Below are 27,623 nucleotides of genomic sequence, written 5' to 3' on the forward strand. Positions count from 1 at the left end.
CAAGACACTCAAATTTCCATCTATTTTAAATATCATGGCTCTGCTCAGATTTTATTCAGAAACAAAAAAATGTTTTGACAGCTTAAAATAAAACATTGTACTGAAAAAAAACCCAAAACATTGTATTGATAAATATTGTCTTTCAAAATCATTAACAAATTGTTTTCTTGTCATAGTGGTGTCCATTTGCTTTTGCATTATTTTGCTTGTGAAGAGCATATTATTTTGTTCTATTGCACAATAAAGCCAAAAATTTCTGGTAACAAAAAAATAAAAGTGTCATACTGCTGGGAGATGATGGCTCACGCCTGTAACCCCAGCTATTCCGAAGGCTGAGATCTAAGGATCATGGTTTGAAGCAAGCCTGAGCATTTACGTCCATGAGACTCTTAACTCCAATTAACCACTAAAAACCTGGAAGCAAAGGTGTGGCTCAGCTGTCAGAATACTAGCCTTGAGCAAAAATCTCGGGGACTAGCATGCAGGGTCCCTGAGTTTAAGCTCTAGGACTGGCACACACAAGCAAGGAAAGTGTTATGTCACAGAGGAAAAGAAGAAACCAAGAAAGTGAATGAGTTGAAAAAGACTGAAGAAATAACTTCTGAGTGCAGTGTTGTGTGGGACTGGCTCCTGGACATAAACACAAAGGACATTATAGAAAAACCAGGAACATGAGAAAAGGAGGCTGTAGTTTAGAAAACATTATTATATCCATTTTAATTTCTTGTTTTGATAAATATAACATGGCTATATAGCATGTTATTATCATGTTCTCTATTTTGCTGTGTTGCTGGGCTACAGAACTACAACCAACTTTCCTATATTGGTTTCATAGAAAAAAACACTACTAAGCTTATCTCTATTAACTAATAATTCAGTTGAGAAAGTCTGCAAGTTTTCTATTTAGGCAGTTATATCGTTTGCCAACAAGGACATATATTTTTTTCTTTTAGTCTCTTATCTTTGCTGGCCAAAAGTGGTGCTATATGGGCATCTTTGCATGCTAAGAATTGAATTATATGTGTTGATGGCCCAAACTAATTTTAATTTCATTAGACTAGCTCAGGGAAAATAAGGTGCCTTTGCTTTGAACATTTCTACCACAGAGACAGTAATACCATTTTTAGTTTCAATACTGAAATGAAAGAATACATAACACAAAGAAAGCATGAAAGGATATGTAATACGAAGAAAAAGAAGTAACACAAAGACAAAAAGAAATGGAACGTGGTAGTATACTACTAAAATAAAATAAAAGCTGTGACATAAACCTGCCTCAACTTTACTTTTCCCTGCAAAATATGAGAAATGTCCCTGGCAAGTGAATGTCCAATCAGACTTTGCTTCCCAATCATTTCCCGCCTCTCCCCCTCCCCCCCCCCACGCGGCCCCCGCCCCAGCATTCACCTACAGCACCTTATATGGCAACTTGCCAGCAGGTCTCCTTAAAACAAAACAAACAAACAAAAAAAAACGCCAGTGAATAGACTGGGTACCATCTCATAGGTGGAGGTTTTATAGAAGCAGAGGAGTGGTGCTCATGGCTCCCTCCTTCCCCCTCTCCCCCCACTTTCTCCCACTTGCTGGAGGAATCAGAGGCTCTAGCTATAGAAGGTCACATACCAATAGAAAAAGTCTCTAGTACATTGTTACTTTATTAGTAGGTACATTTACTTATGTTTAACACATTTGGGGGCTTTATTTATTACATCTTACACACACACACACACAGTATTGTCAAGGGAGGTACAAAGGTGTAAAGATAAGATGTAAAATGCAAAGCAAATGCTTAATAGCAAGGCCTCTGGAGATAAAGAAACTAAATAATAAAAGAAAACCCTACAAGGTAGCTATGGCATACAGTAAAAACATACATATTACAAAAGTATCACTTGTAAAAGTAATGCAAAAAGGGGTACTAGCTAGAAAGGGGTGTCATCTGGCACAATGAAAATATTCCATATCGCCTTGTGATTTATGGGACCATGGATATACATCACAAATGCTCTAAATCACTGAACTTCGGAGCTGTGTTTAGTGAATGTAGGTTATAGTTCATCCTCTGGATTCGTGAGGTTTGCATCTTTGAATCCAGATAGCGTCAGATAAAAAGTAGTTGGAAAAATCTTCATCTGGGCTGAATCTATAGGGACAATTTTCTTGTTATTATTCCCTAAACAATACAGTAGTATGATAGCTATTTATACAGCATTTACACTTGACTTAGGAATTATAGGTACTATAGGATGTGGCTAGATTTTATGTAAATAAAATGGCCTTTTATATAATACCTGTTGATTTTCCTATCTTTGGGGGTACTGGAACCAATTACCTGTGGAGATCTATGGACAGTTGTATACTTACTTTTTTTTTTTTTTTAAAAATCTAAGTATCTACCAAGAATATGTCTGCAGAGAAAGCGATGGGAAAATATTAGAATACAAAGTCCTTTTGGTCCTTTTATCAAGATTTATGAGAAAGAAGTGTGAATAGATAAGCACTGAAAGTTTGAGAGTAAACAATAAAGAAAATAGAGATTTGAGAAATCTGGGGGCTTCCCAGAGCCAGAAATACTGAGTGCTTCTGAATTTCACATAGGAAAGAAGAATGGGAAAGATTTTGAACACAACAGGCTGTTACATTTTCTAGGTAATAAGAGACACTACGGCTTGCTGCACATCAGACTAAGCATGTTAACTTTAGATAAAACCTCTTTCACAAAGATGGTGGAGCAGGGTAGGAAGGATGGAGGCCTGGAATTCCTTGATATGCTTATTGGCTAGTGTGACTATACAATTCATACCCAAGATGTGGCAGTTTTCAGAGTGGAAAGCAACGTTATTACTTAATATGCCAAGAAAAGGGATATAAATTAGGACTGTCCCTTCCAATCAAGGAAATGTAGTCACGTTATTACTAGTACTTGGATTTACTCCAAGAAGCTAAACCCAAACTCAGCTAAGTTTTATGGAAAGAGTATTTCTACACGCCCGACCAGGGCTGCCTACTTTGACTTTTAAAACAATGTTCAAGGCCTTCAAAGTACATGGACAGAAAGTAGGAAACAAGTCTTCACAAAGGGCAGATTCCCCAGTGTCTGAGCAAGGGAGATTCTTCTTCCAGAGGAAGAAGTCATGTCTTAGAGAACAATAAACAATAGTTCCCCCTCGGGAGCAGAATCAGTGTCTGCTCAAGAGATGTCTTCTTCCCTAGCCAAAGGTTCTTCAAAATGCTTCCTGACATTCATGCTTTTTTTTTTTTTTTTTTTGGCCAGTCCTGGGCCTTGGACTCAGGGCCTGAGCACTGCCCCTGGCTTCTTTTTGCTCAAGGCTAGCACTCTGCCACTTGAGCCACAGCACCCCTTCTGGCCATTTTCTGTATATGTGGTGCTGGGGAATCGAATCGAGGGCTTCATTTATACGAGGCAAGCTCTCTTGCCACTAGGCCATATCCCAGCCCCGACAGTCATGCTTTTTTTTTTTATCACCGTCCATATTCCTAATCCCAGTAGTTTGCTCAGCTTCAGAATATTAAACACAAACTTGTAATTTACTAACTGAACCTAATGCAATAAATTATGAACACTGCACATACAGTGATGGTGTTGAAAATAAACTTGAAAACTCTCTTATGAAGATTATTAAACTGATGGCCAAGAGGCCTCGATTCTCACATGACCTGAACTATTAGCTGCATGACCCTGGATAAATCAAGACTTCTCAGGACTTCAGTTCCTTCATTTATAAAATGAATAAGAGGGATGATTTCCAGCTCTATAATTCTAATTTAAAATTCTTGACCTCACTGAGCCAAAAGAAAACTACAAAAATCCTCTATAAAATGTCACTGTGTAGAGAATCACAATAGAATAGCAGATCTGGCTTTCCAGCAGAAGCAATGTCAGCACAACTTTAAGAAGTTATACTGGCAGGAAAAATTCTGGCCCTGTTTCTTTTTTAATTTTTCTGTATTACTTTGGCCTCATTAAGATAGACTAAGGAATAATATATCATTTTTCAGTGGGGAAAGACATTTGCCTTCTATTTCATTAAGCTTTAGAAACTAATCCAAAAAGAAAGGAAGAAACTCCATCCCAACTCAAAAAACACTTTTATAATATTTACAGACTAAATTTTAGAATGTTCAAAAAAACCAATTGCAATTTGGAGAAGATTTCTAATCTAAAAATACCATAATAGCCTATTTTATAAGCTACATAGTCAAGAATAATATTCACTAAATCCTAAAACAGTAATTTTTAGGTAATTAAAATTTGAAAAACAAGTCTACTAAATTTCAGCTTCTGATACTTTTAATATTTAGAAGAAAACAACAGGAGAATTCTGTTTTTCTCACTGGTATATTGATACTTCATTACTGAAAATTATCCAGGTTTATATATGCATAAAAATAAGAGAAACATTTTAAACTTGATTTTATCTATGTATTTACTTATTTTTCAGTCCTGGGATCTAGTCCAGAACCCTGAGCATACTAGGCCGGGGCTCTACCACTGAGCAACACCTCCAGACCCAAAGCCAAAAAGCCAACCATTTGAAGAGAAGTGAATCAAACACTGTCCATTCAAATTTCCATTCAAATAAAGAAAATATGGCAAATATTTTGCAAATCCTGGTACCACTTTGTGACTTTCCATTGAAAATGGATATTGAGAAGTCTCTTATTTGTTCTTATTCACAATAGTCTGTGTGTGACATTTACATTTCCTGGAGCTCTACCAGAAGTTCACTTTACTTCACTGCTCCACTTACCTCTGTGTCCTTGTGTAGTCTCTGTAGTTCAGACTTGTCCAAAGGAGAAATCTGCCAATCCCTGTGGTTCAGAGAAGACAGTTGTCTGGCCAGGGTAAAGTGAGGGCCTGGGAATTCACTGGGTTTTCCAACAGATATTCAGTGGATCATGTGATTTTAGCAACTGCCTTATGGTTCCCCTGTCTCCTGTCCATGGTCTCTGCAATGTTGAGGTTTTTCTCTGTTCAACTAGTTTGTCTTCTGTCTTCAAATATTAGAGACCAAGAGTACTGATATTACCTTCCTCGTGTCAAATAAACAGCTGAAGTTTTTGTTTCTATTACCTGTGCTTTATAGTATTTCTCTATTAGAAGAAGGCAGAAGTTGCTTAATTTCCTGCTTGAAACCAAAAGTCTGAATTATTTCATATTCCTTAAAAAAAATTTGTAATACCAGACCTTAAACTCAAGGCCTCAAGATCCTGATTTGTCTTGCTCATGGCTAACATCCTACTACTTGAGCCAAACTTCCAGTCCAGAATTTTTGCTGGTTAAATTGAAGGTGGGAGTGTCTCAGACTTTTTCCCCTGGACTGGCTTCGAACTGTGGTCCTCCAGGCCTCAGCCTTTCAAGTAACAAAGATTACAGGTAGGAGCCATGGACAGCCTCACACATACCATTACGAATGATTTGAAGTCATGACAGTTTGAGTATGCAAAGCACACATTCTGATTGCTTTGGAGAAAGCCTCTTCAATCCCATGAGATCTCAGTGGGGTTCGCAGTCAGTGGTCAGTTTGTCTATCATCCTCGGACGTAGTCTAGGCTGGCACACCAGTGTATAGCATTTCCAGGCCACGCGGATCATTTAAGGAGCTACACTGAGAGTCAACAGAGATAATGTGTTTCTGCTATAGAAAGACAGCTGGACAGTTGACCTGACAAATTCTCCTTGGGCGAGGATTGCTAAACTAGAAGAACGATAATCTCGAGTCACTGTGGCCATCTTTCTAACCACATTCTTGTTTGAAGAATGACAAATAAAGAAACCCATAAAGCTAAAAGAGAGTCCAGATGAGATCACTGGAGTTCCTGGCCAAAACCATGCCTGAAGCCAGATGCACCTCTGGAAACCATAGTTACATAACAATTAAGTTCCCCTTATTTTCATAAGCTGTATTAAACGGGCTTTCTTTCACTTATTAAACATCATCAAACCTAAATGTTCCAATTATTAATTCTTGGACTACAGAACAGTTTCTCTGCCCCAAATTAAGTGACCTAACTTCTTTGACTTCCTCGATTCAAATAAAACCACAATTCAGAAATAACATAGAAATAAGTGTGTGTGTGTGTGTGTGTGTGTGTGTGAGTGTATCCCTTCTATCACTTAGGTAAGATACTCTTACTTTACTTGATACTTTGATGTTTCCAAATAGCAGTCCCTTTGTGAATACAACCCAAAGTCACTTATCCACAGAGCTACACAGCAATATTCTTCCTGGTATTTACATTTTTGCCATTTATTTAATTTTGTTTGATCACAGTTTAGTATATTGATTGTATAAATTAATGGGTTTCATAATGATATTTTTGTACATGCATGTGATATAGTTAACCTTCAGATCATTTCTTGAAATTTCTCTATCAGTTTTTAATAAAATTCAAGTTGTATGACTATCATACATAAAGTCTATGTGAAAAAGTGAAATAATATATATCAAAATAAAAATAGGGTTTAAATTTGAAAAATTATTCAGCCTCAAACTCTGACACACAGATGAGGAACCAGAGTAATTTTAACCTAAACACTTGTGGGAAGGAGGTAGAGGGTAAGGATGAGCTTGCGAAGAGACAGATAGGAATGTTTAAGTGTCTGTGTTTCCTAGTCCAATTCCTGGAGTGGCTTCCTCATTGTAATTTAGATGTTCTTGTGTTCACCAACTCCACAGTCAATGTCTGTGCTTCTGGGTTTGAAGTTCTTTCCTTCCTAATGATCTATTCTTCGGTCAACTTCAGGTATAGGGGCCAGGTAGCTAATCTAGAAGAGAGAGCTGGCTGAATGCTTTTTTTTGGCCAGTCCTGGGCCTTGGACTCAGGGCCTAAGCACTGTCCCTGGCTTCTTCCCGCTCAAGGCTAGCACTCTGCCACTTGAGCCACAGCGCCGCTTCTGGCCGTTTTCTGTATATGTGGTGCTGGGGAATCAAACCTAGGGCCTCGGGTATACCGAGGCAGGCACTCTTGCCACTAGGCTATATCCCCAGCCCCTGGCTGAATGCTTTTGATGCATTAAAATTACTTGCATTAGATACAAGTCTTATTAAAATTTCATTCCCTTTGAGAGGGGATTTCAAGGATTTTTCCAAACCCCTTTCATCATTTCTACTTATTATCCTTACTTTATCTATGATTTATTTCATCATACTATACTCCATGTACACATTTAATTCATGTATGAATAGGAACTAAAAATAATGGCAAAGGCCTACTTTGTTTAGCACATAGTATGTGCTAGGCACTTTTCTAAGTGCTTCATACATACTAGCCCACTTTATCCTCAAAGTAAACAGGTAAGGTAAGTGCCTTCATCCCAAGTTTACAGCTTAGGACGTTGAAAAATTAACTTATCTAAAATTACACAGTAAATAAGTTACAACTTTGAATGCAGTTACTACTTGAAAGACCACTGATCTTGAACCATGTACTCTGCATTCCACAGAGAAACATACCAACTGTAATGGGTTGAATTCTGTTGCCCCAAATGATAGGTTTAAGTCTGGTCCCTAGATATGAATAGGAGGACCTTTCTTGGAAATAAGTCTTTGTAAAACAAATCAGATTAAGATGAGGTCAAACAGATTAGGGCCCATTCTAACCAATAAGACTGGTTCTTTATAAGAGGGAAATCTGGATATGGAGAGACACAGAGGAAATACAAATGTAAGAAGACAGAATCAGAGACTGGATTTATGCTGACACATGGCAAGGAATGCATGGCCTTCCAAAAATTAAAACCGAGAAGGATTTTCCCCCCATGGAGAGGCAGCATGGGCTTGTCCACACCTAATTTCAGACTTTTAAGTCTCTAGAACTGTAAGAGGAAAAAATAACTGCTGTTGAAAATCACTTGATTTGTGGTACTTTATTAGGGAAACTCGAGAATTAGCACCATCTATCACTTATAGTAAAATATGCCATCATTCAAGTGTATGTGAGTGTGTGTGTGTGTGTGTGTGTGCGCGCGCGCCTGCGCATGCACACACCAAAAATGAGGCTTAAATTTGGTGCTTCGTTGCTATCCCTAAGCTTTTCTGCTTAAGGCTAGCACTCTACCACTTGAGCCACAGATCCACTTTCTGGCTTTCTACTAGTTAACTGGAGATAAAAAGTCTCTCATGGGCTTTCCTGTGCAGGCTGGCTTCAAACCCTGATTCTCAGATCTCAGCCTCCTGAGCAGCTAGGTTTACAGGCCTGAGCCATCAGTGCCTAGTAATATAATTAAATTTTAATTTTACTCTTAATCCTGTCTAAAGAAAACAACAGCTGAAGAGGGTGCTGTGATATTCAAAAGGCACAACCATCCTTCTAGTAAAGGCCTTTTCTACTCAGCAGTCATGCCTGCCACATGGAAGGATGGGACCGAAATTGCCAGCTCTTCCTGTTTTCCTGAGACCATACCAACCTAGATTGGCACACTGAATTAGTTAGTAGCAAACCAAATTAGCTACTAGTTAATACTATACTACTTTATAACTGACTGATGTTTTCAAACATAAAACCAAAAGCATTGTATAAGCCAAATAAAATATATTTATGGACCAAATTTGGCCATCTCTGCTTTATGTGTTAAATATCTATGTCCATTTCTCTGTACACTTCACTTGATCTGGTCCTAACTGGGGTCATCTATCTACCAGACCTAGGAAGCAGGCACAGTGATGGCTTGGGATGCTGGGTGTGGCACACGAAGAGGAGTCACATACCCCCGAAACTGAGAGGGCACATCTTTCTGGATCCGCATGCGAGGTCTAATTAATGCTTCTCCTCTAGTCCACCAGCAGGTATCTTTTAAGTAGTGACTTAGCAGTTTTAAGAGGGTAATGATTTTGTGTAAGCCTCACTACTGTGGCCTTCATAACACTGTCCTCATCATAGAATGAACCCCCCCAAATTCTGCACCTCTTTTTCATACCCTTGGAAGAAGCACACGTGGCTTACAATAATCTATGATTATCTTTCAGTATGTTCCATCGCAGAGCCTATAAAAAAGTAGGAGTTCAAAGTTGCCCCAAAACCTGAAAACATTTTTGAAAAGCAACTCTGTGAAAACAGTCTTACAAAATAAGACTTTATCCTTCAGGTTTGTTCTGAAACTTCAAAAATGTGGGGGGAGAAAACTGTTCTGAAAATGTTAACATCAACTCTAGTCCAATAAGTCACATTGCCACGAGGATCGCATTACAATCCCTATTGGCAATGAGCATCTTCCAGAGTTCAGACCTATTTAGTGTGGCAAAAAATCTAATGACCGCTTCTGGTAAGGGAAAGGAGGTGTTTGGTATGTGGCCAGGACACTCTGCTACGCCAAGATATTAAATGCACACTGGTGCACTTTGGCACACCACAGTGTTTGGGACTTGCAAAACTGACCAACATTCTTTTTGGAAAGTTTGTAGAAAGGCTAAGGAGTGAAATACCACAAAACCGGTCCAAGTCATTTCATTTGTTTGTTCTCTCTCTCTCTCTCTCTCTCCCCGAATTCAGAATCCAAACTTGCACTGTTTTTTATCAATTATACTGTATCTCTCACTAGCTCATTTTCACACATGCCCTTTGTTGCTCTTTTGGTCAATAAAACACTTTTAATCCCTTTATTCTAGACCAGGAAACGAACACTCAGAAGATGGAATCACAGGCTAAAGGTCATTAGTAGCAGAGGTGAAGCCTGAACTCAAATTCCTCAATCTGTTGTTTCCTACCAAATGAAATCCTGCAGACATGCAACAGCAGGCTGTTTAAAGCCTAGCCCACTTCTACTGCTTACCTAATGCTTGGTCTCAGGTAACTGTTTCAAACCTCTCAAAATCTCAATATACTCACTGGCAAAATGGAGTTCGAATGGTAAAAGTACAGAGAATATGATAGAGGTGGGAACATGAAAGTCGTTTCCTTCTCCTTCCTCCTACCTGGTCCTTTAACTCTAAAAAAACCATTCACTGTGTATAAACATTTTGGCAATTACATAGAACTTAAATACCCCCCTCCCCCAAATTATTCCATTACTCATGAAATGGTAATACATTCAGTGTCATAGGCAAAAGTAACTAGTGTAGAAATTGTGGTCACATGTGTACTATTAAACAGCCGAAAAAGAATTTGTTTATTGCTGGTACAAGAGCTCTTGCTCAGCTTTTACATTCACAATTGGTGTTGTTCTACCACTTGAGCCAAGCCCCTAGTTCAGGTTTTTTCATTTAATTGAAAACAGTCTCTCAAACTCTTCTGCCTAGGCTGACTGTAATCGTTGATTCTCAGAACTCAGCCTCCTGAGTAGCTAGATTACAGATGTGGGATGCCCAGACCTAAATATAAATAATTATTCTTTAAAAATTCACTGATTTTCAGTCTTAAAATGAGATGGGTTACATCAAAACTTCATGCCTTGAACTCACTCTCGGTTGTATAATGAATATGTTTGTCTCCAAAGATAAATAATTTAAATCACATCAAAGAGCTATAAATTGTTTTCAACATGTGGCATTGTTCTGGGACCCTTGAGTGTGGTATTGGAACAGTTATTGTGTTCTACTTAGGCCAGGAACAAAAGGCAAGCAGGACTAGCACCACAGGGGAACTGGAATCTGTTTCTTGAAAGACCCTGCTGTGCTGCTAGGTTGTGGTTATTCCTCTGGATGAAGATGAGGCTAAGGCACTTACGGATGGATGCCGGTAGGCCAGGAGACCTAGTGGGAGGTAAGAGGCTGCCCTGACCACAGAATTGGGGCAGGGAGATGGAGATGTACAACATAAAGAGAAAAGCTATATTTAGAAGGCATGTATCATCTGCCACCAGGAAATTAAGCAATTATCAAGTATGATACAAAATTACTAAAATGCACCGTATGGTTTATAACATTTCTTCAAATTTCTGCTTAATGCTACTGAGAACTGTGTGCCAACCTTATACATATGAGTGGTTCTTGGCAGGCTCTTGCAGGACTGAGGTTGTGTTATTGCATTTGTGAGAGATTATTAAATGCTTTATAATCATGTTAAAGGTCATATTCCTCATACACATAACTTCACTATCTATTATGAGTTAGACATGTACATGAGTAGACAATGGTCTCCTTCCATTAAATGAAAACAGGCTGAAATTACTGTTTAAGTTGCCAGGTCATAGAGAAAAGCGATCAAAGTAATGAAGGTGAAGTTGTATAATCAGTTTCTAAAAGGAATCATGCTGAGGTCAAGACTGACATCATCAGCTCCCACACATCTAAGTGCACTTAAAAAGGTGAGTCTCCTCCTCCTCCTCTTCTTCTTCTTCTTTTTAACACTAACACTGCTCTGATATTCAAGTGTTTCTTATTTCTCTCCCCCATTTCCATGGAGTTAAAGCACTGTGTCAGTCAACTCACAAGCCTCCACAGGCTCCTCACTGCTCCAGGACATAAAACCAACTCCTCAGGAGGTCACTCAGCTTACCTAAATTTTGCCCATCCTTCTAAGCTAGGGTTTTCAACATTGGCGGACTATCAGAACCTGTGCCGGAGCTCTACGAGATAAATAGGTATATGCCCCTTGCCACACAAGTTCTACATGGTAGTTCTGGGGTAAGATCCAGGGACTTGTAGCTTTCAACTCTCTGAATGACTCTTATGGCCCTGCCAGGGTTGAACCACAGATCTAATTTTCACACCCATTACTTCACTCAACATGAACTAACTCTTCTGTTCCAGCTAATAAGAGTACTTGTCTGTCTTTGTTCTCCAGGCCTCCATTCATGCCAGTTATCCAACCTGGAATGTTATTACTCTCCAGCTCTTTGTTTACAACTTCACCACTGTTCAGAATGAAGTGGGATGCCCACTATCTCTGGATCCAATGCAACTAAGATGATAATGACAGTGATACATTGCCATTGTGATAACCCTAAATTGGCAATTAATGACTGTTTCCACTATGGATGTTTCTTTAATAGTTTGTTCCCTGTATTGAAATACAGGCTTGTGGGGCAAGCAAACTTTTTGTAAAATCTTTTGTTCCCATTCCCTAGCCTCTAGCACTAACAGACAGCAGTATTAAAAGCAAAGCGACCCATGTGCTTGATACCTATGATAAATTAAATACCTGAATAAATTAAATATCTGAAATTTCAGAAGTGCTTTTTTTCTTACAGCTTGACAACTCAAACTGTCAGCTTTGAGTGCTGTTTATGCACACACTGACATGTTTTTCCCTAGATACATCATTATACCTGTGTAGAAACGGTAATCACTTATTCACAAAAACTGATGTGATGTCAAATAAAGAGATGATACCTATAAGTATGTTTTTTCTATAGATAGAACTATTTTCCATGTTTGCATATTTTCCATATATACATATGCTGCTGTTTGTGGAAGAGCAGAAAGGAGGAAATAGCAAACCAGTTTCTGCTTTGTCAACATCTGGCTTACAAAAGACCCACCCTCCCCTTTAGTGTGAATAGGACAGTTAAAATCTCATCTTTGTCCACCAAGAGGAGAACTAGAGAGCAAGTGTTCATTTGCCCTTGGTTTAGATAACATGAGAGTGTCAGTAACCTACAGGTAAACATCTGTGATCCAAGTACTGAAAACTGCAAAGCTACTGGTAGGAGGATAGCCAATATGAGTCACCACCAGAGCTCCAGCGAAGCTCAGACAGTTGCTGTCCCATAGCTAGAACAGAAAAGATATTCTTCTATGTGTAGAACTATAATTTCTCCACAAAATAGGGTTGTATACAGTGGTTGTGGATAAAATAACACTGGTACTTATGAGTTAAATAGTCTTGGGAGGGAGGGCAGAGAATCTAAATACTATTTATAACATTGTTTTGTGGGGGAAAATGCTTTCTGCTTTCCAAACAACAGAACTAGACATGAATTTCTGAGATACAGATTGTTTCTTAGGCTGGGGAGTGACTACATCTTGTTAAGCACACCATGGTCTGTATTTTCTTTGGAGAAGATGGCAGCCAGGAGCTTATAAGAAGAATGAATAGTTTTCATGAATATAAGCTGTATGTGTCTATGAGAATCAAAGACAGAGGAGAGAGCCAAATACTTCCTTCATTTATTAAATCAATATTTACTGAGTACTATTAAAAAAAACTGTAGTGAATGTTGTGGGGGGAAAATTAAGACAAGATCTTTGGTTTTATAACCTTACAACCTGGGATGGAAGCCATGATAGACACAAACACAAATGATAAGGCTGCATGGCAAAATGTTCTATAACAGTGAGATTTAAAAAAGTGTTAGATGGGGTCTGGGGATATGGCCTAGTGGCAAGAGCGCTTGCCTCGTATACTTGAAGCCCTGGGTTCGATTCCCCAGCACCACATATACAGAAAATGGCCAGAAGTGGCGCTGTGACTCAAGTGGCAGAGTGCTAGCCTTGAGCAAAAAGAAGCCAGGGACAGTGCTCAGGCCCTGAGTCCAAGGCCCAGGACTGGCCAAAAAAAAAAAAAAAAAAGTGTTAGATGCAGTCAAAACAAAGACTGGGAAAGGGCTACTGCTTCTAGCTGGTGTAATCAGAGAAACTTTCATGCAGAGGCTTACAAGGGGTTTCAAGGCGCGGAGAAAACAGAAAAGGATGGGGGACACAAGGAACAGTAAAAGCAGCAAAACAGCAGAAGACATACGCACAGAAGATAATGCAAGCTCAGGAAGTGGAGAGTCCAGTTGACACCAGTGTGGCATGTTTTGGGGAATGTGATGAGGCTTTGAGTGCCAGTAAACGGAACATGGATTTCATCCAGCAGGGACCAGAAACCCTGAGGCTTTAAAATGACCGAAGTGGTTCTATGGGAAGATTTATGTGCCAGCAGACGAGGTGATGGAGAGGACAGGATGAATGCAGCATATCCAATAACAACTGAGGCTACTTATGATGACTTTTCAAAGCCAGATTTTTTTTGAACAGTTAGTAAATACTTAAAGCTTAAGTGTTGGTTAATTAATAACTTACTCTCTTTAATAAGAACATATACATAATTTAGAACTACTACATGAAAACAAAACCTGACTGGGTATGGTAGTTCACCCTGTAATTCTAGCTAGTCAAGAGGTAGAGATCTGAAGGATAGTGGCTCAGGCCATGTCAGACAAAAACTTAGGAGACCCCATCTCAACTAATAGCAGGGTATGGTGGCATATGTCTGTCATCCTATCTACATGGGAGGCATAAATAGGAGAATTACAGGAGAGGATGGCCAGGTAAAAATGTGAGATAATCTGTCTTCCAAAAATAATTAAAGCAAAGAACACACACAAAATAAAACAAAAACACCAAAGGGCAAGGGGGCATGGCTCAAGTGGTAGAACACCTAAATAGCAAGCTCAAGACTTTGAGTTCAATCGCAGAACATAAAAAAAGAAAAAAAAGCTTTAAAAAATTGAAAAATAAAACATTAGCTAAAAAGGAAAAATCATTTTGAAAGCACTGTTGGGCACATAATTAAGACTTTTTTTTTCAAACAGGATGATTCTGAGTTGTAAGTCTCAGCTTTAATATACAACCAAGAGTTTAAATGCTACGTCTTATAAGCATATGGAATTTAATAAGAAATTATTTTCACACCCATCATTTTCCAAGACCAATGATTTCATATTCGAGATGACAATGAGATATTTCAAGAAATTTTAGAGTTAGTCTCAGGCTGACACTAATACAGATAGATATGAACAGACTTACATTACTTGAGGCGATCTGTTGTAGCAAATGTTTTCTAACTTCAAAACTTCCACATTGGATGACACAGGGCATTCATCTTTATCTGAAAGCAAATGGAAAGTAAGTAATGATATTAAAAGGATTGATAGGTAGCTTAGAGAAACCAATTAGATGATTACACCTGAAAGACCATAAAAGAGTTATATGAAGTACTGTAAAATTGACATTGCTTGAACTATGTATAATTTAAGAACCTAAAATAAAAATCCCAAGCTGTACTCAAAGACTTCTAAAATAGAAGATATAATATTTCCTCTCATACATTTAATGTCAATCTCCTAAAAAGCTGGGGAGATATATTATTTGATGTTTAAATTTGGCTTATTTGAAATTCAGCCAACACTGCCTTTTTAATTATTATCTTAGTTAGTAAGGAGATGAGAAGTCCAGTGGGAAATAGTTCCTGTTCTGAAGACACCCAATCTCCAAAAGTACAAATGTGAATGAGCCCATATTCAAGGCAGATAAAACAACTGTTATCAGTGACACAGGTGGCAATGGTATTTGGGAGAAAATTAATTATTACAGGAAACATGTGGGCAAGAGAGGGAGGGGAGGGCACCAAAAGATAGTGGAATTTGGGGGTGAGATCATATTGTAAGAGTTTAACATTAGGTTCAGTTCGCCAACTTTATTTTATACAAAAAATGACCCATCAAGAGTAGAGAACATCAGGTGTTTTCAATAGAAAACACATTCAAATTTGTATTTTTAAATGTGGCTCTTGTTTTGGGGAATGACTTACTGTGAGGATATTCATTAGCCAGTAAAATATATTGTTACTGTAATTATCAAGATGAGAAGAAACCAGGGCAACTGCAATGGAAATAAAAGGTAACAATTCATTGAAGATGTGAGGACCAGAATAATCAGTGGATCAATTCTGCAACACTAAGAACTAAAACAATTGTCAGGCTTCAGTGACATAGTAACAAACAGGAGATCCTGAACTTCTAAAGTACTGTCTTTTTAATCAGAGAATCATGTCCTGTTTTCATTAATGGTGTCCTGAAGAAACCAGTTAATTCAAAGCCTCACTTCATTTCTGGTATCCTGTCTTAGAACTTCAGAGGCTACTGTGTAATTAGTACAAAACCTCTGCTTCCATCTCATTTGCTGTGGAGGTACCACTTCAGAGTCATCTCTGTAGTCTCTCTTACTACACCAAGTCAATGCAACAGTATGTTCATCTACATGGTTTGAGAGGCTTTCCACAGAAGAGTGATGTCCATCTGTGAAGTCAGAGAGGAAGAGTAAAAGGAAGATGGCCCCTGTCCTGTCCTGTCTCTGTAGGACAAAAGGAGGCTGAAAACTTAAGTCACCAATGACTTTAAGAGAGATATATCACTGTGGCAACAAAAGAACAATAATTCTAGCTACTCAGAAGATAAGAGATCTGGAGGATCTTGGTTCAAGGCTAGCCACATGACACAATCTTAACCAGTAAAAGCTGAGCATGGCAATGTATGCCTGTCATCCCAACTACATCAGCAGTAGAAGTGGATCATAATCCAGTCAGCCTAGGTATAAACATTAGACCTATTCAAAAAATAACTAAAGCAGAAAGGGCTAGGGGAATGGCTCAAGTGGTAGAGTGCCTTCCTAACAAACAATAGGCCTTGAGTTCACACCCTAGTTCTACCAAAACAGAAAACATAAACAAAACCAAACCAGAAACAAACAGAAAAATATAAGGAAGTAGGATTAGCTAGTAAACTTTTAAAGAGGATGTCAGATGTACAATGGATATAGTAGTTCCTTATTCTCATTTTCACTTTCCCGGGTTTGTCCACTGTTGACTTATTAAGATACACATTGGGGGGGGGTGTTGAGGTGGAGAGGCAGTAATACTGAGGGTTGAACTCGGGTCCTCAGACTTGTTTGACAGGCACTTTAGCACTTGGGCCTTAGCCCTTTTTGCTTCAGCTATTTCTTGAATGTTTCTGCCCAAGCCAACCTACATCATAACTCTCCTATTTATGCCTCCCGCAAAGATAAAATGATAAGACTTTCTAAAAGGAAGTCTTACAATAGGAGCTTTGGGACCAGGAAGGGAAAGGTCTTAAGAAGAAGACTAGGGGTGAAGGTTTGAATGACATTATTGTTAATGGAGGACAGAGAAATGTTAACCTCTCTCATGCCATAGTTCCAAGTTCGTGACACCATTCCTTGAAAAAACTTAAAAAAGAAATTTGGCTAAGGAAATGTTCTAATCAGAAGGTTGAAATTGTTGGTTTCTTTTACCCTGGCATGACAAATTATGCATAGAGAAAGACAAAATGTTCCAAGTTTCTTTTGTTTTTCTTTTTCACACAGGTGGGCCTGCAATTCCCAATTTTCCTGCCTTAGCCTTTCCAATGCTGGAAAGATGGGTGTGGACCCCCACTTTCTCTGGCTTGTTTTTAGAAGATTAAGGGGAAATTTAAAGAAGCCAGAAATCTTCTTTTCAAAAATTAAAATGCTCTTATCAAAAATAAAACTCTTATTAAAAATAAAATATCCTTTTATTCCCATTTCTCCAAACAGAAAAGTAAGTACTAGTCTCAAGCTATATAGATAGTCAAGATACCGAGCATTTTCAAAAACTTAAAAAAAAAAAAGCTATATAGATAGCTATTATTAGCGCCTAGGGTTCTATAAAGAAACATTGATGCAAACTAAAAACATCTAGAGTATGCTGTAATAGACACTTGAATCTGCAAGTGATTTTAAATTGTATGCAGCTCAGTCCTAAAAGTCTTAAGATCCTTAGATCATCTTTTATAGACAAATGGTCTCTAAGAATCTTGATGGTATCATTTTTAGACTTTCCAAAAGAGACAGAGAAGCTTCTTACAGGGATTATTTTATAACACCTTGCCTCTTATTGTGAAATAGGAAGAAAAAAGAGTCTATCAAAAATAAATGTGGGTGTGGCCACCATGTATTGAAGTGGATTATAATTTGAAAGACAGGAAGTCCACAATGTTTTTAAAGGCATTATGTCAGCTTGAACTAAAACATACAAAAATAAGTACAAAATGGAAAATAGACCTTTGGACTCTGAAACTATTACAGACAAGAAGCAACAGAAGCAGCAGACCCAGCTGGGAACATAATCATTTCTTAAGAAAAAAGAAAAGAATGGAGAAGATGAAGCCTGGAGCCAGTGAGAATCATTTCTAGTACTAATAAAGGAACTAACGACATCAGATTTAAAAGTTTCTAGGGTTGGGCACTGGTGGCTCACATCTGCAATCCTAACTATTCTGGAGGTTGAGATCTGAAGCCCATGGTTTAAAGTCAGCCCAGGCATGAAAATCCAATTAAAAATCCATAAGTGGAGCTGTAGCTCCAGTGATAGAGCACTAGCTTTGAGTGAGTTCAAGCATCAGGACCCCACTACCCTCCGCGCACCCCCCCCCCCCCGCCCACCAACTTTCTAGGGAGCAATGAAATCTATAGGCCTTTTCTTTCTCCATTTCAGAATGGGAGCATGTTGTGAAGTTATACTGTGCCTGCCTGCATGTTGGGTAGATAGCTTTTACCTTATGAAGAACTATACCATAGAAGCTTCCTGTAAATCTAGACCCAATTAAAACAAGATCTTTAAGCTTGAGGCTAATGCCATGTTAGTTGGGGGGGTGGGGGAAATGGGGGTTCTTGGAAGTGGGTGAATGTACTGCACACAGAAAATGGGCTGTGGTGATTTACAGATGGCGACACACTTGGTTAAGTCCTGCTTGAATTCTCAACCTGAAGAATGCTGAGTTATAGAAAACAGTTCTTGTAATGTACTGATTACATGACTTACGTAACTAACTTCTCTGTATATCACCTTTACAATAAAAATAAATAAAACTACTAAGTATTGGTGGTACAGTCTTACAGTAACATATATGTAATTCATCTGTTTTGTCTTTTGAGCTGTTGCCAGGATCACATGTCCTGCTACTACTTTCTGTAAGCTAAGAGAGAGGCAGAGGCTTAATTCTGGTTATTTTTCACAAGTAATCTGCAAAGTTCATAATGAGGCAAAGTTATTTTTTAGAAAAAAAGCCAAATTTCCCTGAGACATTATAAAACCAACAGCTTTTCCAGACATCATGAGCTTCAACCTAATTTCATTTACAATCATTTTCCTCTTACTAAACAAATTATTGTACATATATAATCAAGCCAAAAGATTCATACTCAGGCTCTCCTTTCGTTTAGTTAACGAACGGCTATTTAGACACTTTCCCATGATTGAAGCAAGGGTAAGATTGCAAATGCATAATTAAGATCATTTACAGTCCTCTGAAGCAGCAAGCTTCAAAGACAATATTTAAAAACAGCCATTATTGAGATAAACTGTGAGACTAGCAAGTAACATCTGTTACAAAAGTGGTTTATGACACACATGGCTACAGAGGTGTGCAGAAGAGTATACATGCACAGAAAGCTTCTTTTTAATGGAGGAATGTCCACTGCACCGTTAGACAGTTAAAATCTGGATGCAACAAAAATACACATTAATAGCTAAGATAAACTAGAGAAAAGGATGGAAACTAATTTTTTGTTTATCTCAGCCTCCTGAGTAGCTCTGACTTCAGGTGTTAGCCTAACCTGCGCCTGGCTTAGTCTATCATATTTCATACTTGACACATGAAGTGAGTTTTTAGAAGTGTTTTCTGACAAGTAGGTGTCACTTCTGAAAATTTACAGATAAAGATTGCTCCATTCCAAGGTGAACACATTGGCCTGAATAATCCCCTTGACCCAAGCACAGAACAGCCGGAATTACTTCCCAAGGAGAAACTTCACCCCATCCAAATACTCCTCCAGCAAAGACTCCCCGGCTTTCCTTAAAGGGTCCAATCATCCCTCAGCCTTGCTTTATGGCATGGTTCCTCTAACCTGTAACTGAGAAAGCAACATCCCAGTTAGCTTCCCTTTTTGCTTTTGCTTTTTCCTTCTGGTGGTTCTGGGGTTTTAACCCAGGGCCTCACACATGCTAGGCAGGTGTTACACTGCTTGATACATACACACAGCCCTTTGTTCTCTGCTTACTTTTTAAATTGGGTCTCACTATTTTCCCCAGGCTGGCCTGGACCATAATTCTCGTTTCCCTAATTTACAGATGATATGGTAGATGCCTACCACCGCATCCTGCTTTCTCTCTGGACATCATTGAAAAAGTCTGTCTGGGCTGGCCTGCAAGTGTGACCTTCCGGATCTAAACCTCCAATGGAATGGGGATGACAGGCACACACCACCGTGCAGATAAGATGGCAGGAGTTACCCTTGGTATTGAACTGGGATCCTCCAGATTTTAGCCTTTTAAGTAGTTAAGATTTTAGGCATCAGAAACAGGCAGCCAGCTTAGCCTCACTGATTTTTTTAAAAATGTTTACCTTCCCAATAACTCATATAATGACAATATTGTCATGTGTTCATTAGCCATCCCTAGCTTTTTTTTTTTTTTTGACAAAATGCCTACTTGGGGCTTATGCTTTTTTCTCTCCCCCATTAGACAGTTTGTCTTCTTATGGAATTACAGGGCTTCTTTGTGTACTCTGGATCGCAGTTCTTTACTACAAAGGAATTGAAAATATCCTCTCTCAGGCTGTGACTTGTGTTTTCAGTTTTTCAACAATGTCTTTTGACATGCCTATACTCCTAGCTGCTCCAAGGCTGAGATCTGAGGATCACGGTTCAAAACCAGCTTGGGCACAAAAGTCCATGAGACTATCCCCAATAAACTACTCAGACAAAGCTGGAAGTAGTGCTGTGGCTTAAGTGGTAGGGCGCTGTTTGAACACAAAGAAACACAGGGATAGCACCTAGGTCCTGAGTTCAAGCCCTAGGACTGGCAAAAAAACAAAACAAAACAAAACAAAAAAAAAACCCTAATGTCTTTTGAATCATTAAGGTTTTCATTTTAATGAAGTCAAATTCATCCTTTTTATTCTCTTAAAGACAATACTTTTAGGATCATACTTAACAACTCTGCCCAACTCCAAGTTTTTTCTATGCTGTCTTTTCTTAGAAGTTCATAGCTTTCACTCCCAATGTTAAAGTCCATAATTCCTGTTGGGCTGATTTTTGGGTCTGGTTGATTTTTCTAAGGAAGTTTTATAATATGGATGTCCAAGTCTGAATGTGTGATATTTGCTGGAAAGATAATCTTTTTGTATTTAGTTGTCTTAGCAGCTCTTCTGAAGTTAATAGACTAGCAGTATAAGTTTATTTCTGGTCTCTCATCTCTACTCCGTGGATCTCCGTACTTAGCCCTGTGCCAGGGCTGTGCTGCCTCTACTAGTCTTGTTTCAGAGTGAGTACTAGAATTGGGAAGTTTAAGTCCTCAATTTTATTCTATAGCATTTCTTTTCAATTTTATTTGATTGTAGTTTATCATGTGCACCTTTTCTTGGATAAGAAAATCATAAATATAAAATCATAAATGTAAATCATAAATCATAAATAGCAAAATTAAATAAGCAATAGTTTAAAGTGACCTTGCAAAGTAAGAGTCCTCTGAGGCTCTGAAAGTGAGAGCCACATGAAGGCCTACGACAGACCAGGAATGTACACGCTTCCATGCTAAAAATAGAGAGACCAGTAAGACTCAGGGCTCACTTAGCACGCAGAAGGGAGTGAGGGCACAGTACATTCACAGAAATGACAGAAATGTGGACGGAACACAATGGTAGCAACGCAAGGACTATTTACTTCATCTAATCAGGATTTCCCTTGCTTAATACAAGCTTGTTCCTGAAAGAGAAGTTGACAAATGTTTTGTATTTTTCTGAAAAAAGCATTGAGTTTCAAGAAGCCACAGAATTTAGTACTTACAAAAGCTTGTAATAAGCAATACTTCTGTAAAGCACAGATTCTCTCAAATAATTTAAGTCTTTTCATTCACTTTTTGTTCTTCAGATTACGAAAGGAATTTCGACCCATGGAAAAAAAGCCATACAAAACTCAAGTACTTATAGTAAAAAGGGAATGTCTCGTTCCACCTCTAACGTACCCTTCATCCCCCCAGAGGTAACTCCTGTTATGCTTGGCGAGTTCCAGATCATTCCAAGTAACATAAGCAACTGACTTAAATCGTGTGTGTGTGTGTGTGTGTGTGTGTGTGCATGATATGTACGTGTGCACATGTGTAAGACTTCAGTGACAATTGCTGACAATGGCTCTACGAGGTGAGCTTATTTGCAGGGGACAAGAACTTAGAAGAAAGAGTAGACATTTCCAAGTTCAAGAAAAACTGGAAAATACTGGGTTAAATAAAATCTCAATATAATACTCTGACTGTTTCCCACTTGCCTAAAATTTGCTGACACCAAGCCCTTTAATTGTGAATGATCTAGTAACATCTTGAAAGTCTAGATCTTCACAAATCACAGTGTGGGAAGCCAGCTGTTGGAGTGATTCCTTCACTGTCACAGCCAGGCATGGTGGCTCATGCCTATAATCTAAGCTACTCTGGATATTGAGATCAAAAGAATCATAAATCAAGGCTATACCAGGCAAAAAAGAAAATGCCCATGATCTCAACCAACAGTTCAGCGTGGTGGATCATGTCTATCATCCCAGCTACATAGAAAGTGGAGGTCTGCAATTCCTGGTCAGCCAGGGAGGTGAGATGGGGGTGGGGAGTAAAATGCTCGTGAGATCGCAGTTTCTGATGAGCTTGGTGTCAGGCCCTTGTCATCCCAGGTACCGCAGGAAGTACACGTGGGTCAAGGCTGACGCAGACAAAAAGCAAGACCCTGTCTCAACAATAATCAGGACAACAGCAAAAACAAAAACCAAAATCCAGAAGTGTATCTCAAGCTGAAATCATCTAACAAATGTAAAGCCCTGAGTTCAAATTCCAGGACCATCAAAAAAAAAATCTTATTGTTTAAATCAGAAAAAAAAAGTTTAATTTGCTTAAGCACCAGCAAACTAGATGTCTTGTGTTCATGGAGAGAGTTTCACTTCTGACCCTAAATCTCTACATCTGAGGAGAGAGATGTGCTCTGAGCAGCATGAACAAATGCACACCTAGATCCACGTCTAAAACACCTGTTAGCTGGTGTGGCACTGGTACCCCACCCCCCTCCACTAATAAACAGCGGCAGACATATTATTATGCTTCATAGCATACTGTTTTTGTTTTTTCTAAAACTCTAGGGGAAAAGGCAAAAAATAGAAACCCTTTGTCAACCACAAAAATGTACATGTTTTAAACTGTAGAACCAAAATGCCATATGCTTTTTTTTTTTTTTTTTGGCCACTCCTGGGCCTTGGACTCAGGGCCTGAGCACTGTCCCTGGCTTCTTTTTGCTCAAGGCTAGCACTCTACCACTTGAGCCACAGTGCCACTTCTATATATGTGGTGCTGGGGCATCAAACCCAGGGCTTCATGTATACGAGGCGAGCACTCTTGCCACTAGGCCATATTCCCAGCCCCTGCCATATGCTTTTAAAAACAGATTTGAACAAGTAGGAAATAGTATTTCTTCTAATGCTCAACTATAAATCTTCTAAACCATGAAACAATCAGAAATATTGCCTTTTTTAGCTGAACATCTTTGAGTTTCTCTGATTTGTCTTGAGAAGGAATATAAACTTCAAGAGATCTGTAGGTGTTATTTTCAACGACAATGTGAAATTTTTTCTTTTTTCTTCTGTTCATCCTCCCTATGGTCACTGTATTTGATTCTGGTACTCAGGGTATTTTATATATGTCTGTCTGAATTAGGGAAGGGAAGGAGAACATTAAAATGGTGAGACAAAGGGTAAAAGGCAAACCAATGCAAGAGCAATACTTACAAGACAATATGTTGTAAAGTAACTGTACAACTCGGGGTGGGGGGGATTGGGGAGAAGGGAAGGTGAGAGAAAAAATGACGGAGGGGGCAACAAGCTGGACAAGAAATGTACTCACAACCTAAGGTATGTAACTATAACCCCTCTGTACACCACCTTGACAATAAAAATAAAAAAAATTTAAAAAAGAGATCTGTAGGGTTTCATTCAACCAGAAATTCACTAAATCAAGATTCAATATATTCAATGTCCATACAATTAATTTTGCTAAATACCAATTTCAAAAGTAATGTTTGCTGCTCTGTTCTTTTAAAACCAAGCAGCTACCTTCTCAAGACTGCAAAGAAGAAGCACTTAGATATCTCATGGAGAAGGAGTAATTTCTACTCTGATAAAAACAGGAAGTTTGCCTACACAATCACCTGGGACAAACTTGGCCAGTGCAAACAGGCCAAAAGTTAAAGGAGCCTGGGAATGTTTAAGATCAAGAAAGGAATTACAGCTCAGTAAGATCAGAGGGAATGACACAGGAAATGCGAACAGTAACCCTTTCAGATCTTTGGACCTCCTCCTAGTGCCTGTGATAAATGGAGTCCTGCTGCCTCCCAGCAATGTGACTATATAAGCCAAGAGCAGAGAGGGGTGGGGGCAGAGAAAAAAAGATACTTTATACACATCACACATCCACACACACTCACACACACACACACGAATTCACACCCACATGACAGAATCATGCTACTTGAGAAAATAGCCTTTTAGCTTTTACTTTTAACTGCCACATATGTATCATATCAATGCCTTATCCAACACGGCCCAAAGTAAAAATTCTAAAGACATGTGAAGAATTAGAAAGGGTGGGGGAAATGGAGTAGTTGGCAAACTCAGCAAAAGCAGGGAAAAGTGGCTCCTAGCTGACCAAATAAAGAGGTCTCTACCCTGGCTTAGGTTTAAACATCCTGTCCCCAGGAAGTCTGTGGGGAGAGCATTCTTTCCATAAGAAATAATATGAAATGGAATCAGAAAGGACGCCATTCCATACTTTATGATTCCATACTTTATCTACTAAGTAAAAGCTTCTTCAATATTCTAAACCAGATGCATAGACTGTAAACTATTTTTGTAAAAAAAAAAAGATTTTGTTTAGATTGTAAACTTTATTTTCAATAAAGAGTACTTTATCGTCAAGTCAGTTAAAATATATCTAGCTGCTAATCTGGAAAAATAGATGTGACTGCAGATCTAAGACACCTTTAGAAACTGGCATTTCACAAAAACAAGGCATTCTTATCACATCCACCTCTTGGAAAGGGAAAAACACTCAGTTGCCATGAGCAGGTGCCTTTGAGAGATTATTAATTTATGCAAAGTCTTTGGATGGTGAGGGCAGGGATGGAGCTAACAAAATACAATGGAACAACGTGCTATTTCCAATTGGGTAAGTTTAAATATGGAATGGAATTTCAGAGATGCCTTTAAAAGAAACATTTAACTTTTCCACTGGCATAACTTTAGGACAGCCATGGTTTGGCACCAAAAAATAGGTAAACAATAAGTGAAAGTGAACACAGAGGTGGTGAGGCAAACTATGAATGTAAGGGAAAAGGTTCAGCTTTTCTGAACTATCCAGAAAGAGGAACAATAAAAACCAAAGCAGAAGTACCTCCTCCAAGTGCATATAATATCCATACTGTTCTTCTACAGTAAGTGACGCAATGAGACTGAAACCACGGGCTTCTTCATTGCCTTAAACAACTAATACCTAATCTCTGTAGCACTGGCTCACAGACAAGCAGACTTAGGACTATAAGAAGCTAAGGGATTCTGAATTGCTACTGACTATACTTCAGTTAGAAAAATATCAGAAAATGGAAGGGAGAAGAGTAATAAGCAAACCTAAATAATATGCCAGACTTCTACTTGAGCTTCCATTCCCCATGTGGACCTTGAAGTGCAGCAAATGGGGGCTCAGTGGTCTCAACGTGTCCATTCATCTCTGGTGTGGCTCTCCATAGCCACCCTTAGCCCATGTGCTGGTCTAAGAAACACAACACCTCATGCCCAGTGGAGGGAACCAGGAGGGCAAATCCAAGATGGCAGACTAAAGACAGGGCATGTTTCCCCTTAGTTATGAGAGCTAGTTTGAGCTTATTAACTTACAAGTAAATACATTAAATGGTATGCAAGTATATACAAGTGTATTAACTGAGATATGGTAGACTCAAGAGGAATTCAAATAATGTGATTTCTTAGACACAGGCAAAGTTCAGCAAAATAAAACACCAGGAAGTAGGTACTTGGGGAAGGAGTGAGATGTGGTCAAGGGGAAGGGGAAAGGAATGAAGAAGGGGAAAGATGTAGCCAAGAATCAAATGTATATCCTACACAATTAAGAATGAGGGAGGGGTTGGGCAGGGAGGGATGGGTGAGAATGTTGAAAGGGTTCACGTTGATCAAGGTCTACTGTTTCACAAACTGCTTTGTTAAATGGCAACTCTTTTTATACAACTACTTAAAGATAATTAAAAAAATATTTTTAAACTATGTCCTCCTTGACTGTTCTTTAAGACTTCAAAACAAATTAAGAATTATAACCAGAAAGAAACCAAAGCCACACAATGTGATCACTGGTCAGTGCCACTACAACTTGATCTATTACCAGGCACTTGAACAAATGGATGGACATTACCACTTTTCTAATCTTGAAGACAAATGATTAAAAGTGCCTATAAACACTAATGTATGGCTGGCAGTGAAATAACACTTACTGGGACCTTCAGAGGATACTTGCTCCTCTCCTGGAGATTTGTTGTCAATGATCTTTTCTTTTCTAGCATTCAGCAAGAAGAAAAGCTGATTGATACATACTCGGCTTTCCATGCCTGTTAAATGATTCAGCAATAGTGTCCCTTGTATTCTGAAAACAACAGTGCCTTAATATAGTGACTTCTTTCAAGTGTTAAAAGACAGAAACAAGCAGGCTCAGGGGCACTGGCACAGAGGAAAACTACAAAAGACCTTGACAACGGCTACAATGATGAAAACAGTAAGTACGAATAACACCTAATTGTGGTACATTCCAATAGCGCTGCACAATGCAAAAATCACTAGTGTAATCATCTAAACTCCACAACGCCAGGACTCTTATCATCTGGTTAAAACAGTGTAAAGAGGCTTTTTTAAGCTTAAGAAGCAACAGAGTGGACTTGAACTTTTCTAACAGCTATCCCATTCACTGAAAGTTCTTCACTCGAATGACAGAATATTGCAAACAGCTTCATCCCAATTCTTCAAACATACAATCAGCATAATTTTTCTCCCTCTTAACTAAGCAAATACTACACTCTTTCTAGCAAGTTCCATAAAAATTCCAAGAGCTGCCATCACAGCAGAAATTGTTTCTCACAATGGTATCATCAAGGGCATAAGAAAGACATCTTCCAAAATCAGGCTTCCTTGAAACACATGTGATCCTGTCACTGTGTCCAAAGTAAGGACATCATTCCCTACTGAGGAGACGCTCGGGTTAGTGTGTTCCTCACTCAGGGTGAATGGGGAGCACATAGTTGACACTGGCTCAGCAAGCAGACAACTGACTCCAGGAAGCTGCTAAAGGCCCACAGAACAAGCAAGACAACGTTAAAAGATTCTCCATGTTAGACTCGAGATGTGGCTCAAGTAGTAGAGTGACAGCTATGAGCAAGCTCCGAGTTCAAATCTAGGCTCTGAGTTCAAGCTCTGGTACCAACAACAACAAAAAAGTTTAATTTTGAAATCTTATTAAGAAATATTAAACTAATGGCTTTAGAAATTAAATGGAACAGACATATAATGAAAGTGGGATATTCTTCAACTACAATCAATTATTTTACTCACCTATAAAAGTTTTTGGGAAGATTTTGAGTTCATATACAATTAAAAACAGCAAGCATCCTGCCTAGCACATAGTTAACTAACTGCTTAATGAATGTCTGATATTACAGTAATATTGAGAGAGTATTAAAGCTGTAAATACAATAGAAGAACATACTTAAAACCAACCAGCAATCAACAGGATCTGGTGTTTGAAAAATATGCAAAGATTTAATTTCAGCTCTGTGTGTGTGT

General features: G+C 38.7%; 1 protein-coding gene across 10 annotated transcripts in view; it reads right to left on the reverse strand.

Moving 5' to 3' along the window:
- Znf438 (zinc finger protein 438) overlaps positions 1-27,623 on the reverse strand; it is a 132,521-nt gene that overhangs the window by 63,927 nt on the left and 40,971 nt on the right. For 9 of the 10 annotated variants that reach the window (XM_048367922.1, XM_048367925.1, XM_048367926.1 and 6 more), the window contains 2 exons: positions 14,699-14,775; positions 4,773-4,833 (listed from right to left, as the gene is read on the reverse strand). The gene's annotated coding sequence lies outside the window, so the exon portion shown is untranslated. The remainder of the gene's footprint in view (positions 1-4,772; positions 4,834-14,698; positions 14,776-27,623) is intronic. The other variant, XM_048367927.1, reaches the window with a different exon arrangement.

The sequence above is a fragment of the Perognathus longimembris genome, chromosome 18 (genome assembly GCF_023159225.1).
Source record: "Perognathus longimembris pacificus isolate PPM17 chromosome 18, ASM2315922v1, whole genome shotgun sequence".
In the NCBI taxonomy this organism is placed as follows: Eukaryota; Metazoa; Chordata; class Mammalia; order Rodentia; family Heteromyidae; genus Perognathus; species Perognathus longimembris.